At 40.6% G+C, this 16,343-nt stretch overlaps 1 long non-coding RNA gene across 2 annotated transcripts in view; it reads right to left on the bottom strand.

The window, feature by feature from the left end:
- The window catches only part of LOC112540427 (uncharacterized), a 137,575-nt gene that overhangs the window by 96,532 nt on the left and 24,700 nt on the right, over positions 1-16,343 (bottom strand). For both annotated transcript variants that reach the window (XR_015794317.1, XR_015794318.1), the window contains exon 3: positions 795-979. This is a non-coding gene — a long non-coding RNA (uncharacterized LOC112540427). The remainder of the gene's footprint in view (positions 1-794; positions 980-16,343) is intronic.

Raw genomic sequence — 16,343 nt, 5'->3', positions numbered from 1 at the left:
CTTTTTTCTTTCTTTTTGAGATTCTTCAACTTTTTTTCTTTTCATGTACTTTTTGCTTGTTTAAAAGTCTCAATAAAAATTATATTAAAAATGGATAATGAAGTGAATGTATAGTCCTTGTTAATATCATGATATGAGCGAATAACAAAATTTACAGAGAGCAATTCTGATTATTTTTTCTAGTGTATAAAGTCTAAATTCTAGAACTCTAGAACTCTAAAACTAAACTCTTTTGGTTAGCATGTGCCTATGCTTTTTCACTGAGAAATTTTCTCTTTAATTATTGAAAATATATTCTCCTTTAAATACTTTTTCAGCAGTCAAATCTTATTTAGTCTTTTGAGTCCAGGTTTGTATCTGTGCCCAAATTAAAGAGAACATTTTAATCCACTGTATGTTTTAAAACAACCGGAAACAAGTGTTTCATTTCACTGGCACTGATCTATGACTGACGTGTATTGTCAAAAAACCACAGTGTTCTTACAAAAATAAAATTACATTTGAACCATGACTGAAACTGAAAACCTCTACAGAAAACTGTTTTAAAAATCTTTACTAAAGAATGCCCTGTAAGACCTATTGACGTGTGATAATGGTACTGAAAGTAATAGACAAACAGAGCTTCCCACAAGGTGCTTAAACATCACTCAGAAGCTACAGGAACTGCACTTCTTCCTTAATGTGGCTTATTGATGTCCGTTTATTATTGTCACTTGATGAAAAATACACACATACAATCGGAGGATTACTTTGAGTGTGCAGCTGGAAAATGAAGGGAAAAATTCAGTGCCTACCCAGTCTTCATCTTTTTTTTAAGCTACGCTTCATACTGCAGGGGTGTGGAATTGAAAAACTCCAGTTCCTAGTAACTTCAGGGGAATATGTAGCAGTCTTCTCTTTGCTTGAAGGGTTGTTAGTAGGTAGCCTTCTATCTGGAGATGTTCTTTGTTTGAAAGGCTGTCCAAGACCCATTTTTAAACTATAAATAACTATAGGAGTAGAGCATCAGGTATCTTGAAGTAGTTCATCACCAGCCAGTATACGGATAGCAGGCTAAACTATCTGGCTCAACTGTTAGCTAACTGAGCCACCCAGAGTCACCTGTTAGGGGAGATGGGCGGCATACAAATTTAATAATTAATAAATAAATAAATAAACAGGCACATGAGTTACCTGATCACACAGTCTTTCAGTTTGCAGAGCTGTACTGTATCTTTGGCATGTAACGATCTTCCTAAATCTGCATTAAGGCACATAAACTAGGTCCCAATTCAGTGTCAACCCATGTTGTTTTCTTTCATAGCATTCTCTCCTCCTCCTCCTCCTCCTCCTCTTTTTTCTTTTTGACATCCACCAAGCCAGTGCACCTCCAAAAATGGCAAACATTGGCTGAACTCATCACATTTGCTCTTGCCAAGAGCATGCATAACTTTCTAGAGGAACTTCAGTCAGCCCCAATCCCTCCAGAGTACAGGTTCTTTTGCAGAGTATGCATATATGGATAGTTGAGGTTTAGTGTGATTGGGTCAACCTTCTGTTTCTTTAATGCCTTTTACTGTAACAGCTATTGGAGTAACTGCTTACTCTGCAAATGATGGCCAATTAATGGTTAGTACAGGCAGCCCTCGGATTAAGAATGCCTGACTTACAGACAACTTGTATTTACGGATGGGCTGCCTATTGGCAGATGGTGTTCTCCTTCCTCGAGCTGATGAACCACTGAAGCTGCACAATGTTTTCATGAACTGCTGAATTCACGCATTTTTAATATACAGCCTGTTTTAAGGGGTTCATGAAAACATTGTGAGGTTTCAGTGGTCATTGGCTCAAGGAAGGAGAATGCCATCCACGATTTTTAGTAATAGGCAGCCCGTTTGTACGTACAAGTTCTGACTTACATACAAATTTGAATTAAAGACAGGCTTAGGGACGGATCTCGTTCTTAACCTGGGGACTGCCTGTAAAGGACTCCCCAACCTTTGTAGCCCAGTGGGCACATCTGGAATTTGGAGAACACAATATGGGCAGCCATAAGATGGTTGCTAAGGTAGATAGCAACCTAGTCAGCTTCCCACCAATTTTTTAAAATTAAAAATCAAATTAGGTGGAACATGTTGCTTAGCAGGCTGGAAAAAAACATATTGGTTGGAACATTGTTGCCCCTGGGAACTTCACTGGGATTCCAGAAGTAGGAGATGGCATGGAATCTTTCTGTAGGGTGTTTTTTTTTTAAACTTATATAAAGGTTTTTAGCTTGTATGCCACCCAGAGTTGCTATGAGTTGGGTGGCCTTTTAAATTTGACTAATAAATAAAATAATCCAGTGGGTAAGATCAAAGGCCAGCCTACGCCATTATTCAGTTTATTAGACTTGGTAACAACTAGATACCTATGAGAAATCCCAGAATAGAAGCAAGCTAACAAGGATGTGTATGTGTGTATATGTGTGTGTATGTGAATCACCGATGAGTTGGCTGGAAGCATTTTGGAAGTGCAGGGTCCCATATTTGATGTGGGATAGAAGTTCTCCTGCCTTGTAGGAACACCTGCTGTTGACTCCACATCTCTGCCTTTGTGTAAGGCAGGTATTTAAATCTGCCACAAGACTTCAGTGCAAAAGCTTTTTACTGCTGGGGAAGAAGAGAACACATATAACATTATTTATAGGATTGTCTTCCTGAAAAAGGATATTTAGGAAACCGAAAGCTTGTTTTCTGGGGGTCTAAAATGTGAAATACTCTCAACACTGGAAGAAAGATACTATTCCGACAATATCTGATTGGGAAGTTAAACTTGGAGAATAAGCAGCAATGGCAAAACTAACAGTATATATACCTAATAGAAGTTTAACCAAATTTAAGCCAAAATGGTTCCCATAAATACAATATATCATGCAGCACAGCAAATATAATCACTTACAGTCTGGCTTCTAAGGGAGCTTAAATGTCTACAATATGGTAAATTAGCAGATGTACAAAAAGAGGGAAGTTAGAAACCCAATAGTTCTTTTTCCTTTTTCTTGTTTAAATTATTTTTTTTGGTATTTTAATTCTAGTTAAAATTGTTTTGCTTATCTTATATATTTACTAACTTGGTATATATATTAGACAGCCCTAATGCAGTCTGATGTGACCACAATGAACATTAAATTTTAGGCTGACCCTATTTTTTTTACCCTAATGCTGGATGGTCCTGTGATCATCTAAGAAGAGTATATATCGTACACAGAAAAATAATTGTAGCGGCAAAAGAACTTCAATAATAAGTTAATATTTACTTACCAAAACAGATAAACAGAATGACCACGGACAGGCAAAAAAGCAGTGGGTGACTTCTGACTTCCTGCTGGCTTCCCCACTGACTTTGCTTGTGGGAAGCTGGCGGGGAGTGTCAGAAATCACGTGACTGCAGGGATGCTGCAGTGGCCATAACTTTGCGAATAAAACTGGTGTGAACATCATGGAAATTTCAATTCCACAGGAGTAATGGGTCCTGGATTTTTTACACCCTCTTAAATTAGTGGATTTTACCTTGATTCAAAAATTGTTGTGGTATAACGCACTGTTTCGGCTAACTTGAGGGTATAGATAATCAGATAAACACACACACCCACACACACACACATAAATCTGGCTCCCACAGATCCCAGGAACAACATCACAGCTCTCTGTCCAGAAGACTGCAGTGCTAGGAACAGCCAAGATACTGCGCAGAACCCTCAAACTCCCAGATAGAGGACCCAAGATTGAGGAAGACACATACCACCCATAGGGGTGAGAGGTGATTTATATATTTATATATAGGAGATTATAGTATTATAATCTCCATTGTATAATTGTGTAATATGTGTGTGTGTGTGTGTGTGTATATATAAACTGATGTTAAGTGGGCTACTGGAACAAACCATACATGGACGAGACAAGAGAACTTGGAAATGATGGAATGCTACTACAACAGCAGACCTAATGAAAGAGGATATATGAAACGTATGAAGGAACTATGGATAGACAGAAGGCCTACATCCACACTAACTGAGAAACAACTAGTTACCCAGCGCTTCAACATCATGAAGAGGAAGCTGCTCTCACAACTTGAGATAGACCAACTCCACATTACAACCCGGACTCAAGCAGACCTGGAAGAACAAGCAGATGTGCAGCCAACACCTGAAGCTGGAATATCACTGCCACCCCTTCCATAATAGAGCACATATGAGCAGCTCATATGAGGCATAAGGTCATGGATAAACTAGCTACAGTCAACCCTCGAGTCCGATTATCAAGGCTCAGTGGAGAAATACCATCAGATAGTATGCTAGAAGATGCCAACAGAGCCCTCCCGACAATCCCTACTACCACCATAACTGAAACCAATGAATTGGTATATGCTTTTGTTGTTGTTGTTTAGTCGTTAAGTCTATGCTACAGCCGCTGGTATATGCTACAGCCGCTGTAATCCTGGAAATGCTTGGCTACATGATCAAGAAGAACAGCAGTACATACCCACCCTGGAAAATGAGATTGGAGGCTAAAATCAAGGCAACTCGGAGAGAAATCAGTCAGCTGGTGGAACTACAGAAGCGTGTGGAGATTAAGGATAAGACTCGGCTACTGAAAAAATACATGGGCCTGACTCCATCTGAAGCCCTAGAGACTGCTAAACAAAGGCTCACAGCACTGGCTACCAGGCAAAGGAGATACACTAGAGAAGTAGAGGCCAAGAAGATAAATGCCCTGTTCTCCAAAGAACCATCCAAAGTGTACTCCCAACTGCAGTGCAACCAGAGTAACAGCTGAGCCCCCAGCAGCGGAAACTGAACAGTACTGGAAGAACATATGGGAGAAAGAGAAGACGCATAACACCAGTGCAAAGTGGCTGCAGGACCTGAAAGCAGACCACAGCAATCTCCCAGAACAGGAACCAGTCACCATCACAGTAGCAGACATCCAACAGCGGGTCAACAACATGAAAAGCTGGACAGCATCTGGCCCGGACATGATCCACACCTACTGGCTAAAGAAACTAACAGCGGTGCATGAACGCCTAGCAGCACAGATGAACCAACTGCTAGCAGCAGGCTCCCACCCAGACTGGCTAACACAAGGAAGGACAGTGCTGATCATGAAAGACCCTCACAAAGGAACAGCACCATCCAACTACCGGCCAATAACCTGCCTCCCCACAACATGGAAAGTTCTATCAGGCATCATAGCTGCCAACCTACAAGACCATATGGGCCAGTACATGAGCACAGCTCAGAAGGGCATTGGGAACAACACCAGAGGCTCAAAACACCAGTTACTCATAGATAGGGCGGTCACCCGAGACTCAAGGTCTAGGCAGATCAATCTGAGCACAGCCTGGTTTGACTACAGGAAAGCCTATGACTCAATGCCACACACATGGATCTGTGAATGCCTGGCACTATACAAAGTCAACAGGACACTAAGGACCTTCCTCAAGAACTCAATGGGACTGTGGAAGACAACACTGGAAGTGAACTCAAGACAGCTCGCACAAGTGGCCATCAAGTGCGACATATACCAAGGTGATGCACTGTCCCCACTGCTGTTCTGCATAGGCTTAAACCCCCTCAGCCAGATAATCACAAGGTCTGGATATGGATACAAGTTCAAGAGTGGAATCACCATTAGCCACCTCCTCTATGTGGATGACATCAAGCTGTATGCTAAGAGTGGATGAGACATCGACTCACTGATCCACCTGACATGGATCTACAGTGAAGACATTGGGATGTCATTCGGACTGGAGAAGTGTGGCAGGATGATAGTAAAGAGAGGGAAGGTAGTTAAGACCGATGGAGTGGAACTACCAGTGGGCCACATAGCAGACATAGAGACCAGCTATAAATACCTTGGTGTCCCACAGTCACACGGGAACCATGAGAAGGAGGCAAGGAAGACAGCAACATCCAAGTACCACCAAAGGATGAGACAGGTCCTGAAGAGCCAGCTCAATGGGAAGAACAAGATCCATGCCATCAACATGTATGCCCTGCCAGTCATCAGATACCCTGCCGGTATAGTGAGCTGGCCAAAGGAAGACATGGAGGCTGCCGATGTGAAGACCCGGAAGGTCTTCACAATGTACGGAGGTTTCCACCCCAAGTCCAACACCCAGAGACTGTACACCAGCTGCAAAGAGGGTGGGTGGGGTCTGATGAGTGTCAAAGCCACTGTCCTGGACGAAACCTGGAGTATCCAGGAGTACATCAGTAAGATGACACCCAAAGATGAGCTGCTGAGAGAATGCCTTAGGCAGCAGCAGACAAGGCAGGAGGTTCAAGCAGAGGAAGTGCCATGGCAAGACAAGCCCCTGCATGGGATGTACCATCAACAGATAGCTGAGGTGGCTGACATTGGGAAATCCTATCAGTGGCTGGAAAGGGCCGGACTAAAAGACAGCACTGAGACACTGATCATAGCAGCACAAGAACAGGCACTAAGCACCAGATTCATAGAAGCAGGGGTCTACCACACTAGACAGGATCCAAGGTGCAGATTGTGCAAAGAAGCCTCAGAGACAGTCCAACACATAGTGGCAGGGTGTAAGATGCAGGCAGGAACAGCATGCACTGAACGGCACAACCAAGTAGCTGGCATTGTGTACAGGAACATCTGCACAGCATATGGGTTAGACCCCCCCCCAAGTCCAGATGGGAGATTCCACAGAAGGTTGTGGAGAATAACAGGGCTAAGATCCTATTGGACTTCCAGATCCAGATGGACAGGCAGGTACTGGCTAATCAACCAGACATTGTGGTAGTAGACAAAGACCAGAAGACAGCGGTAGTGATAAATGTAGCAGTGCCAAGTGACAGCAACATCAGGAAGAAAGAGCATGAGAAGCTGGAGAAGTACCAGGGCCTGAAGGAGGAAATAGAGAGGATGTGGAAAGTAAAGGCCAGAGTGGTCCCAGTGGTGGTAGGAGCACTCGGGGCCGTGACTCCTAAGCTGGGAGAGTGGCTCCAACAGATCCCAGGAACAACATCAGAGCTCTCTGTGCAGAAGAGTGCAGTGCTAGGAACAGCTAAGATACTGCGCAGAACCCTCAAACTCCCAGGCCTCTGGTAGAGGACCCGAGATTGAGGAAGACACGTACCACCCATAGGGGTGAGAGGGGAATTTTTATATAAACACACACACACATATATGTATATATATTACACAATTATACAATGGAGATTATAATACTAAGTAACCAGCTCAGGATTGAAACCTTTATTGTACAACAAATACTTTTTGTTGTACAATAAGCTGCAGCAAGTAACCTGCAGCAGTTTCGTTTCTTCTAATGTTACACTCAATTTTGTATGAAAAAGTCCAATGATTATGCTTGCAATATTGATATCCTAAATTGTAATTAATACTGATAGAATATTTCTTTCTCTTTTCTTTATTTCCAATACTCTAAGTTATTTAAACAATAGAATGTCAATAATTTTAATTAATATGGTACAAATATCTTTGTATTAAAACAATATATCAAGATTTACAACAATATATAATAAAAAGGAAAACAAAAAAGGAAAACCAAACCCAGAACAAAACAATAAAATAAAATGTCAAATATTAAGCTGTTTAAAAATGTGTCCTGATTTCAAGTACTGGACACTCAAAAACATGTTGTGGAGGTAACATAATTTTTAAGACCTCAGTACCATATTAATTGCTTTAACAAATTGCCCATCGTTCCAAAGCTAGGTATAATTAGGACAGGATTTGATCCTTATAAATTATTCTTTCTTTTAACTTGCATAAAAATTATTTGAGCAATACATTATCCACCAGAGTGTAACAGATTTATATGTAGATCAGGATCTTTTGTTCCACTGAACGGCTTTTTTTTTCTTCTCAAAAGAACAATTTGGGTGTTTTCACTTTGTCTTGTTGGAACATTTCCCCATACCTGCTCAGATGCATCCGTATGATAATATAAGCTTTACTGCATATGTAAATAAATAAAATTACACAAGTTAACGGTGAAATGTTTTATCTCCAAGTCTTTATTAGCCTCCAAAGAGACCTTCAGAATCACAGATACTAGTTTTGAATTTTCCCACCCAGAAGGTACCTGGGGTGGATTTAATTAGGATATTTAATTTTTTTAAAAAACATAATTGCCTTACTTATTGCATGTAGCTTATGGTTTTCCATAGTAAATTAATAAGAGTTTATTAATAAATGAAAATTATTTGGATTTATTTCTGACGTCAGCATTTTATAAGCGAAGAAAAGTCAGTCGTATCATTTATGTCTTTACTTCAGTTAAATATGGCTTAACTTACTGAGTGTTTATTAAGATGATTTTTTTTTTCTCTTTTTGGTCACAAGACTAAAGGCAAACTCCACTGGGTGAAGTGTATTCCATGACCTCTTCACTAATACAAGTTTTTGTTCCTTACCATACAAATAGAATTTTGGAAGTGAACCCCTTCTCCCCTCTTCCACACTGAATATAATAAATTATTACAGGAAGCAAGGAATCATAATATAACTTTGCATAATGACTCAGAGTGACACTATGCCCTACGCACACAACTCACTTAACTCAGTCAGATGTCTTTACCAAAGGTTCTAGTACTAGACAATCACAACCATTATCTTGAAAGGAAATCGGGGACTAGGGTGACTGCGAGCAGAGCAGCATAGGCATCAAAGGCACACCAATTTCATGCAGGTACATTTTTCTGCTGACTCAAAGATGGGTGGACAGCATTTTAATTCAGAAGTGGGGGAAATCCCATAGTCCATTGTTCCCCAGAACAAACAAACAAAGGTTGACAAACAGAAGCATATTATACTGCAAGGTTAGGAAGAAGTTTGCATCATGTTCTCAGATTTCTAGAACAGGATGTATTCTTGGAAGGTTGGGGAGATACAGAAATGCCCTACCTCAATGACAAGCTTCATATGGGCTTTTGCACATAACACATGTAGCTGATCATGAGAGATTACTGTGTCACGTAAACACTCCAGCCCTAGTAACTGATCCAGTGAATCTACCCTAAATGGATTAGTTTTAGACTCAAAAGCCCCATAACTGTTTGGAACTAAAATAACTTTCGTTAGTCAGCCATGTTTTCAAATGGCTTATTGGGATATAACCCTGACCCTCTCCTCCTCAAAGACAGATTAACTCCTAGAGGTACTCATGAAAATATCTTTTTTGCCATTTTAATTTTCATCTCATATGGCCCTGAAGGAGCTATATGAAAAAGGAGCAGAAGGACTCAAGAGTGGAAAGAATCATCTTAACCAGCAACCCCAGGATGAAAGGAGCTATAGTCTGGAGTAGGCCTGACTGGGAAAGTCTATTCTAAAGCCACAGGAGTAGGAAAGTGATTTCATTGACTGTGAGGACCCTGAGTGAGATGGGCCATCCAATACAATCAAGTTCTTCCCCTTTTGTGAAGGAGCCTGTGCCTTTCTAAGTCTTTTTGAGAAGAGTTTTGTGGGCTTAGAAACAATAAGTACTGTAGACTCAAATGTTGTCCCCACATTTTCCCCTTCTGCCCATTGATTTTTACAAGTCTGTCATTCAGTAGGCTGATAAAATTTATACCACCATGTGCCAATCTCTAAAATTGTCTGTGAGCCTGAGAACTGGAAAGAGAAAAGCAGCCAAGTGTTTGGGGGCAGAAAGAGAAAAACACCAGCAGACTTCAGCCTGCCTTACACTCAGCAAGTAACTGCTTTCCTAATATAGACCTGCTCTTCTCAGCATGAAAACTGCACCCACCCATATCGTGTCAGCCCACAAGGATTGTGGCTTCCCCATTCGTCACCTTCGAATCAATTTCCAGGCAGTCAATTCAGCCAACTCTTCTTGTAATACTTCTAAGGGGGTGGAAGGGAAATGAAGTTTTCTTCTATATTTAAAACTCTGTATCCTCGCATGCACCTGCTTGTAATAATCTTTCACATATCTGTTCTTACTGAGTTCTGTGACTTGGAGGGAGGGTGACTCTTTTAATTTTTTTCTTTTTTGAATTGGATTAATGAGATGGCCAGGCCACTGGTGGACATCTGGCAGCCCAGTTGCCTCCCTGCACTCATGTGGCAGTTCTCAAGGTGCTGGGAATGAGAACACCCAACTTTTCAGTTCTATTTTTGAGGGGTTGGACTTGGAGGTGATAGGGAGCAAAATTGTTGCCTTATGTATTGCAAAGTTTTAAGGCTTGCATGTCAGCCCTTAAAAGTACTCACTCCCCCCCCATATAAATATTTGGGCTGATTTTCCCGTGGAGGACCTTTAAGGGACAAGTGAGTGCCTTAAGCATATGAAAGAATTAAGGCATGCCTTTGGCCCTTTAATGACCCCAAATCCAGGGCAACCAGCCAAAAGAGATCTTAAAGTGACCTCGATTTAACTATTTTAGGCCCTGAACAGAAGAAAATCAATTATCCATGCTTTGATCACTGGTCAGCTACTGATTTATTATTGATTTGAATTATTTAAAATACTTGTATTTGTCTTTTTGCAAAACAGCAATCAAGATGGCTTAAGATTTTTCTTCCTAGTCAAATTAAACAGCTACCCACCAGTCCTTCAGCTGGTAGAAAACTATAAAGACATAACAATTGCTGCCCCACTGATTACACCAGCAAAATTTGCTGCCCTTATTTATAGTGTATAGAACATGTTAAGAATGGAGACTGGTGGATTGCCCCAACTTTGTTTCTATATTCTCTCCAAAACATTAACAGCCATCAGAAAAACATCCACCTATCATCTTCCTTAACGTGGGCTGGAACTGGGGAGGAGGTGAGTTTTGACAGATGATTAGGCAGTGAGTTTAACCATCTGTCACAAATCATTCTGTTTTTGGACAAACGTTTTGTGCAGGTGTGTTCAAAGGCAGCCTATTATCTGATATCAGCTAACAGTTTGATTGCTTTTTAATGTGGGTTCAGTGCTGTTGCAGGAGACACATATTTATTTATTTAAAGCATTTATATGGGCACCCAAGTCAACCAAGGTGATTCTGGGTGACTTACCCCCCCCTCCACAAAGCAACAAAATGTAATCAAAAGAATACAAAAGTGCAATACATATATCTACAAACAATAATGAAATAAAATGGTGATCCAAATAGCAATAACACCATCATCCAGTCAGGACTCCAGCACATCATGACCCAAAAGCCTGGGGAAACAGCTATGTCTTGACAGTCTTTCTGAAGGCCAGCAGCATCAGAGCTAACCATATCTCAGCAGGAAGGTTGTTCCATAAAATAGGGGCCACCACCAAGAAGGCACACCTCTTGGGTCCCACAAAATGGCATTGTTTCAATGAAGAGACCTGGAGAGTACCCTCCCTACCAAAGCATGTGGGGCGGGTAGAGACTCTGGGGAGAAAGCACCCCCTCAAATATTCAGGGCAGCTCAAAGATGGCTGTCAGGTTTGGGGAAGGTTGTGCCATGAATTAGCAGACAGAGAGAACTGACACTCTCTCTCCCATTTTACTGTGTAGCCCTTTCCCCTTACTGCTGGTTGGCAGCTGGTTGGGTTAATCCAGGTATTGGCTCATAAACCTGGCAGATACAGAGGAAGGCTCTGTTTGAAACAATGGGACTCCCCCGTTGCCCAAATGCCAATGGGAAGGTGCTGTCCAGGGTCTGGAGGAGCAAGAATGTGCCATATTAGCCTAAAAGAGCCAATAGGAGCTGGGCTGATCCCAAACCCTATGAGTCACCTGACCTCATCAGCTACGGAATGATTGGTGAAGCGTGTCAGATTATATCCAAGTAAAAGTTCTGGGATAAGATTTAAACTTTAAATGAAGAACAACTACTTTAAAACAAGAACAGCTAAAGACAATTTATGGGATTGGCGTCTGGTATCAGTTGAGGACAAGATGAAGGTGAAATCATATGGCACAAAAAAGAGATTGCCAGAACAAGTCTGTGCCATGATTAGGTTCCTGTGAGGACAGTGAATTGCACTCACAATCTCACAAGATCCCTCCCCCCCCCCCATACACACACATGCCTGCATACCCCAGTGCATCCCAAATAATGGGAAAGAAGTAGGACAAATATGTATTAGCTTTTTGTGTGGGGGTGGTGGTGGTGATCTCCATTTAATATTTTGAGCTGAGGCTGCAGTGGATGTCATCTTGACTTGTGAGCGTACAGGGGCAGGATATTCATCTCTTTTGAGTTTTGTGAAAATGTTTGGTGCCTTTAAAAAACAAACTAGGAGCACCTCCAGTCAGCCTCTTTTAACCTCCCTCCCAAACTATCATAGCACCCTGCAGTTATTCTCACTGTTGCCGTCCTCATTCTAACTTTATTTTTTGCAGTGTCTAAGGAAAGGGACAAAAAAAAAAAAAAAGACCAGCCATTTTGGAGGGGAATGCAAAGCTAACTTTTAAAAACTTGGTGATAGTATCCTTTAAGCCATTAAGAGTTGTTGGGTGTTGGCGGCATATAAATTTAATAAATTATTATTATTGTTAAGCCCATTATGGAGTCTGGATGCTAGAATTCCCACCAATGGGAACTGCTCACCTCCAACTCCAGTGATTGATCCTGCACTGCTGAAGACCCAGTGGTTTGGCTGCCTGGGGGACTGACAGCACATTGCTGCAAAGACAGTCTGGGAGCAGTGCAAAGTCTGCACACAGAGCCTATATCAGTGATGGCGAAGCTTTTGGGCTCAGTGTGTCAAAAATTCAGAAAATGCCTAACTTGACTCTGCTGGCGTGTCCCCCCCCCGAACAAAAGAGAAAAAATTCTTTATGTTTTCATTTATTAAAAAAAAATACAGTCCAGTCATGTGTGGTGCTATGTATTATATAAAGAAACATCAAATAATTACAAAAACGAAATACAAGTAAAACTCAGTTTCTTTGGTAACTCAAACAGAGAGAATAGTTGTCAGGTGTTAGTGAATGCTGGCATGTCACTCCAAACGGTCGTGGTGTGTCATCTTTGACACGTGTGTCATAGGTTCGCCACCTCTGGCCTATATTAAGGCTTCTGCTACAGGTCTTTGATGTTTCCTACTTCACAATGCCACCAAACCATTTGGTGATTAGAGAGGGCTCCAGGGCCAAAATATAAACAAATAGGGGTTTAGTAGCCACATGTAGCTCTTGGCTGCCCACCCAAACCAGAAATTTTATTTGTGATGTTTTTCTAAAGCGCTTGTACGGTGCTGTTCTTATTAGCTTCAGTTATAAACTATTTTTATTGGCAACAGTTATCAGATGTTAACCATCTGGACAATTATGCTGGTAGGCAGAGGTAGGAAACTCAACTCTAGGCTGTCCTTGCATGCCACACATTTCTATCACTTTAATTGCTATGAGTAGCAATGACACATTAAGTCAGTGAGTTCACACACCATATAATGTGTCATAAACATGAAAGGGACAATGGATTGGATCTGCCCCTTTAGTGTTCTGCTGAAGTAAGCTAAAAGAATGGAATTATACTGAGCATGAAATTGGCTCCGCAACGTATTTGTAGCTGTGACTTATTGACCATGGGAGAAGCCAAGGAAGTCATTGTTTTCTTTGTCCTGGCTAGAATTAAGCATTGTTGACAAAAGGCAGTGATTATATAACAATTTTGTGGAATGTTTTAAACAAGCAGAAGAGGATGGGACCCTTAGGAGATAGAAATCTTAGGTAACTAGGAAGTTTGAAATGTGATATAATGTGTAGAACTGTGTGCTATCCAGGCTGCATTGTGGATCCGGTACAAATGACGTAGGAACAGAGCCATATCCAGATAAATGCAACCTTCGTTGCTGAGTAGACATCTATAGCAGGAGTAAAAAAATGGGTTGAAGGCTTCATGATGTCACCAGCATCTCTTTTGTGACCTTCAGAGACTGCATCACCAGAATATGTTTTCAATTAAGAGGGTTCAGACAATGCCCCTCTCCACAGCTTCCACCTGACATTTGGAACGTGTAGATAATCGAAAATCCAGTCCATGTTAGGGATGTATATCCTTATTCCAACTAATATTTAAAAAAAAAAAATCTGGACATCCACAGCTACTATAATATTTTTTTCTGCAATGTGCCCTATCCATCCATCCATCCATCCATCCATCCATCCATCCATCCATCCATCCATCCATCCATCCATCCATCCCCTATGTAACTTTTATACAATTATGCAAAATATACTTTTTAAAACAGCATAATTCTAATATATGCTTTTTTTTCAATGCCATTATCCATAATATGTGTTTTTCTAACTAACTTCCCTTTATTTAAATACAACTTATCCCTCTCATACTCTTTTTATATTGTTTTTCCAAAAATGGACAGATCTTCCTGTTCCTTTCCAAATGTGTGCTGAATTTTGCAATCTTTTCTAGCCAATAATGGATGAAACAAGGCAGTTAATTTGGATTTATCTACTCAGCTTTGCTCTTAAGATACTTTATCTTAACCTCTGAAGTAAAGCTGAAGCAAAATAAATGATATCAAGGTAAGAAATGGTCTAGTACAGTCATTATGGAAGCCAACAAATTTTGCCTGTTCAATCATGTCAGCTACGTAGACTGTTCAAGCACAAAAAACATTCTCATAATAAAAATGTAATTTATAATTATAACTGTTATCATTCTGGCCCTTCAGGCCACTAACACAATCTCTCTCTCTCTCTCTCTCTCCCTCCCTCCCTCTCTCACCATATATATTCTGAGCAGGTGTGCTTTATATTGTGGGTTGATTCATTATGAGTTTAATATTAATGTTTCCCGATATGAATGATGAAAGAGTTGCTGGGTGCCGAGTAGTAGCAGTTGCTTTCCTACACTTGCTATCATCTTATATCGTTGGGAGCCCAGCCTTCTTGGAATTTTGGGGACATGACATGAGCACTTTTATAAAAAGTCTCCCGCGGTACTTAATCCAAAGTTAATGTGATACTTAAAACACTCTTATCATTTTTTCCAGGCTTGTACAGAAGCCTAAAAAATGTCCAACTCCTTCAATTAATAGAAAAGATAAACTGTACTCATGTTCCCCACAATGTCCAAATCATTTACCCAGCCCTGATATTAAGCAATCTGATTCTCTAAAGGTTAATTTAATAATGTCAGATTGTGTAAAGTGGCAGTGACACTTGAGTGTTCTTTTTCTCTGCACTTATTTTGCAGATGTTGAAAACACAAATAAACAGGTTTAGTTCAGCAACACCTGGAAAACAACAGGATCCTCATTTCTTCCATGTCACTATCAGGAATAGAGCCATTAACAAACATGTCCTTCAAGAATTCAACCTAATCCCCTTTTAGTTTTAACTAAGCTAAGTGTCAGTGAATAGATTTTTGTTAAGAGTATAAGAACCCAGGAAAATATGGGCTAGAAGGTCTATCTAATCAAACATACATGTATGTTCCCATAGCTAACTGGATGCCAAAGAGAAGCCATTAAACTGGACACAAGAACAATACCACTTTCACTTTCAGGTTCTGGGAGTTGAAGTCCACACGTCTTAAAATGGCCAAGGTCGAGAAACACTAGTTTACAGTATATCTGGAAAGTCTCTGGATCTCTCTCTCTCTCTTTGTAGAAATTATTTGCATTTGACTGTTAACATTCCCAGTTAATTAGAATAATATGCACAAGAATCGGCTGCTGCATACTGCAATATCAGTAGACCACTGGAAGCCAAATTGAAACAAGTTCATTTTTATTGGGTAATATTTATTTCTAGCTGTGACACAGAAGGTCACAATTACGGTAAAAGCACATAATAAAGAACACACCCTGTTCTGCCCTTCTGCACCAGGTTATCACCTGTTTAGATTTGCCTGACTACATTGTAACGCTGCAATCACTTAGATCTATCAGAACAATTACTTTCTGTCACCAGGGTCAGAATAGTAGACAAAGAATGAAATTCAGGAGTGATTGATTTTGCCTAGCTTTCTGCAACCAGATAGACTCTAAATATATCATATTACAATTCATATCTCACCCAGAGAGAACAGCCAATGCTGTACTGGGGTGATGGGACTTGTAGTCCAAGATATTTCTAAGGACACCAGGTTGAGGAGGGCTGATTCATTCTACTGTACTTAAAACTACAGAACATGAATAATGTTCATTAAAATAGCTCCTCAATTAAAATAGCTATCTTAATTGTGTGCTACTTTGAAACTCAAAGCAGACTGGCAGTCTAAATTTATCTTAAAGGAACAAATATTGAATTCTGCTATTCATATCTGAGCCCCTAGGGTATGACCTACAACATTCAACACAGAGGTGATGGTGGCAATAGTCAACATATGGACTGCCAGCAAGGAATTTCCTTCGGCCTCACACCTTAAGGGGCCCACATCTAAAGT

This window comes from Python bivittatus, unplaced genomic scaffold (assembly GCF_059951505.1).
Source record: "Python bivittatus isolate LINGU-HERP-01145 unplaced genomic scaffold, Pbiv_v1 ctg000980_np1212, whole genome shotgun sequence".
In the NCBI taxonomy this organism is placed as follows: Eukaryota; Metazoa; Chordata; class Lepidosauria; order Squamata; family Pythonidae; genus Python; species Python bivittatus.
Note: the sequence above shows the minus strand (reverse complement) of the source record. Positions and strands in the feature narration are given on the sequence as shown.